The sequence below is a fragment of the Equus quagga genome, chromosome 20, assembly GCF_021613505.1.
Source record: "Equus quagga isolate Etosha38 chromosome 20, UCLA_HA_Equagga_1.0, whole genome shotgun sequence".
NCBI lineage: Eukaryota > Metazoa > Chordata > Mammalia > Perissodactyla > Equidae > Equus > Equus quagga.
In genome coordinates this window covers 39,187,770-39,192,127 of record NC_060286.1, presented here as the reverse complement: position 1 = coordinate 39,192,127, position 4,358 = coordinate 39,187,770, and positions in this window count along the sequence as shown.

Here is a 4,358-nt window from a genome sequence, read left to right as displayed (position 1 = left end):
TGCTTTAACAATTGTGAAGGACTGTCTAGCATCCATTGTTGTAAATTAATTTTCCCCTGTATTTATTTTACTAATCTGTTCTCAGTCTTCTCTCACTTTGGTTTTATTTCACTCTTTATCTTCGTCTTTATCCCACTGTGTTTCAGGGTTTTTTGTTGTCTGTTTGTTTTAAATGCCTCCTTCCACACCTCTAGACCAGCACACAGGAATAAGGAGCTGAGCTATCAAATGTAAATGGCTAAGCCAGTGGGGGCCTTGGGAGTAGAAGTGGAGGTGTGGGGCTGGTTACGGTCCAGCTTATCTCCTGTGATCTGGGAGGTCACACCAAATGCAGGCCACTCCTCCAGAATCATATTGCCTTTGTTCCTTAGCTTGGCCTTGGTACGTGAGGAGGCTGCACCAGGAAGGGGAAAGCTAGTGGCCTGTCTGGGCATATTCAGGCTTCTGGGCTCTGAGCTGGGATGGCCCCACCTGTCCCATCCTGATGCTAATCTGGAACATGGAAGGTGAGTCACTTGAGCCTTTGGCCTCTCTCCTTGAAGGGAGGGGCTTTCCCAGAACACTAGTGTCCTGCCACCCTGACCCCTCCTTCCAGTGAGTGACAGCCCTAATTATAGGTCAGAGCAGGGTGTCACCCTCCTTGGACCTTCCCCATTTCAGGAGCTGATTTACTCCTTGTGTCAATTATGTATTTTCCTTCCAGAGAGGCCTTTTACGAGACCTTGGTCAGCAGCACCCAGCAAGCTCGAGGGTGTGCCGCCCGAGGGCTGAGCCAGGCGCTCAGTGCTTCTGGAAAACACCAAGTCCCAGCCCAGCGGAGGTGGCCCGTTGCAGCCTCCGTGTGCCTCTATCATGGCTTGTATTAGAGTCTGATTTAATTTTTACCTGATGCTTCACCTATTACAATGAGACATAAAAAGGGAATTTGCAGCTGCCTGCTTATCAGAAAAGATCAACTGTTTCTGTAATTAATATGGAAGATAACAATTTAAAATAATGAAACACCCATAATATGCTTAGGGGAAGCAGCTTGTTGCTATAATTAGAATGAGAATCAAATTGTTCTGATGGCAAACACATCATTTATTGAACTGAAGCTACTCTATGAATGGAAGTAAATAGCACAGCAGGAAAAAAATAAAAAAAGAGTAAGAGACAAATTTCAGAAAACCCTGGGTCTGAGAAAGATCTCAGAAGCATCAGGGATGGGACGTAACAGAACCGGACATTCCTGCTCCACCTGAGCTCCTGCACGGTGTTTCTTTAACATCCTTTGAGGCCCTCAAGATTTTTCTAAGGGACAGCTCTGATTATGTCACCCATCTGCTTAAAATCTCCCCCACAAGTTTAAATATAAAAATTTATATGTCTAAGTACATGCATACACACACACATATACACACATACATATTCTATGACGTGTAGAAATTTCCAGAAAAATGCACAGGAAACTGTTGTTCCCTCTTAAGTCAAATTTGGCTGAGAGGTGAGGATTGGGGAGGCATATTCAATGGATGCACCACTTTTCACTCTCCACTTTAAAGAAAATTTCAAAGTATATGTTATTTTGATAATTAATACAAAAGCTGTTTTTTCCCCCAAGGCTCTCTATTGTTTAAAGGCTTGAGTCCAAGTTCCCTGGCTGGCCCTGACCAGCCAAGCTGTCCGTCCCATGCACTGCACCAGCACCAGCCCCCAAGGCTGTACCTCCTGGACCATGCCTACATTCTCCACCATCCTGCATTTTCAGGGCCTGATGCCTTTGTTCTTGTTGATTTCTTGGCTTGTTACCTGCTCTCCTCTTCCTTGCCTGGAAGGCTCCTACGGATCTGGAAAGGCCTGATGCAATTGTCACCTCCTCCTAGCAGCTTTATCAGACTAGCCCTCTACCCTGGGGCAACTATTAGCTGCTTTCTCCTCTGAGTTCTCATGACATTTCCCACAAACGTCTATCAATGCATTATATTGCCTTATATATTTCCCTTCGTTCATGTCTTCTACTTTCAATATTTTTTTTTTGGTGTGTGTGTGTGTGTGTGTGTATGTGTGTGTGTGTGTTTATAGGCCTGGCACATAGTAGGCATAAATGTTTACTAAAATGGTGTTAGATTAATTTGGGTGAGCAAGGACACATTTTGGGTTCATTAGACATGTTAAGATATTTTTAAAGTTCTGTGGTTTGAGTAAAATTTGAAAAGCATTTTGCCAAGTATGTTTCTCCCTGTTTTGTAAAGCCCATATGTCTATTAAGGGGGGAAAAGCCATATGGTTCTCATTTCTTTACTCATAGATCAGCATTTCAGTTTTTAGGATATCTGATGTTCAAGATGCCGCCTGTACTATGTGTATTGGTCTCTCTTTTTGAATATGTTTTTCTTTGAACTGAGGAGATTGACTTTCCTCCAAATAGAAACTTAACTCTCGACAGTATAGAGGGAATTTTCAGTTCTTCACTGGGAGGCTTGCAAGATGGTTTCTTAAATGAAAAAGACTTTCTGTCTTTTCTTAAAAGGAAAAGGTGATCACTCTTAGACAGCATCCCTTGGGCCAAGAGGAGCCAGACAGGTGACAATTCAAGTTGGGTCATATAGATTTACTTTTGCTGTGACTGAAGGTAATCTGTGTTCACCGAGGAGATGTTAATCACATGACTTAATGAATCAATAAATACATAAAGAAATGAAGACAGCCTACAAAGCGGTGATGTCATAAACACCAGTTTTAAAATTAGAAACCTGAATTCAATTATCATTGCTCTTGATTTTGTGCCTCAGTAACTGAGAGTTTTGTACGATCCTTCATGTCTCAGAATATGGTCCCCTTATTAAAAGATGGGGATCATGATATCTATATCTTCAAGTTTTAATGAAGATTTAATGAAGGCCTGTTGAGGAAGGTTTGCCAAACACTTAGTCATACATCTAACGCCTTTGCAATCTTGGCCAAATGGGTGTACCTTTCATCTAGCCCTTCACATTTTTTTCTAAACTGATTTTTTTTTTTAATTTGGTAAAGTACATAAATATATTTACAAAGGGAACATTATACCATTGCTGTCTAAGAAAAAGTGATATTCCTTACTGTAAAGTAACTTTTTGGAAAAAAAGATACTTCTTATTTTTTTTCTAAATATTAATCTGTGTACTAGCTAAAGTCATCTCACTCATCAGCAGTGGTACCCATACCAACCTTCAGAAAGCATCCACTTAGAGAGTGTATCTGGGAGCATTCTCTAAAATGGATAACTCGATAAGCATTCCAAACAACCATTATTGTTGTTATTGGAAAGATTACTATAGGAACTGTCAGACACAATAGCTCAACCCCCAGCCAAGGCATTTTGTTAAATGCACAATTATGGAGGAGCAACTTAATTGTTCTCAGCTATAGTGACCCCCTCTGAGAAACAAAAAAGTGAGTTGTTTCAGAAATGTGGGGCAAAATGATGAAAGGGGCTTATTCTGTTTTCTGATCATTTGCACTTTTCCATCCTTGCCTCTACGGCACTCAAACACCTGAGTGACAAATGAAAAATGGAGTCAATGGTGTCCAAGTAGCTGGTTCTCTGGACATCTGCCACCACCCTCGTCATCACACACTTTCTTACACTGTGACTCATCAGATAATTGTAGCTTCTCCACGGCTCAGGCATGGCCATGATTAGGGTTCCTATTTTACAAGTGAAGAAATCAAGGCTTCAAGGAGGTGATGTGATGGTCCCAGGGCTTCAGGGCTCAGGAAAGGCTGAACCAGTTCTAGAAGGAGCTGGGTCCTGCTAATTCCTGCTGGTCACGGCCGCTTCTTTTTGAGACACTGAATAGACAACACATACGATGGAAGAGCAGGTCAATGCAAAATAATGAGAGGTGAGACTTTGCTGAGAAGATACAAGGTGTAAAATCCTCAAGAATCTCCTCCCTTTGTCTTTCAGTTTGAATAGAGTCCAAGAGGATGCAGCTCAGAAGGCCTATTTGTGACTTCACAGGCTATCTTTCGAACTTGGGAAGTTTAACAAATGCAATACTAAAATAGAATGTGTCCGGTCCTACGATAGTTGCTGGAGAAACAGACATAATTCAATTCTATGTCTTCTTGAAAGAGTTTACAGTCTGATAGGAGAGATCAACTGATTAGAAAATGTACAAAACACTCAAACAAACAAAATAAAACAAAAGCGACGTAAGGTCGTGACCAAAATGAAGCTATGAGCAATGTAACCTGGGAGAGGAGGGAAGGTGGCAATTATTTGTATTAAAAAGTATGACTATGGGGGCTGGCCCCGTGGCCGAGTGGTTAAGTTCGTGCGCTCCGCTGCAGGCAGCCCAGTGTTTCGTCGGTTCGAATCCTGGGCGCGGACA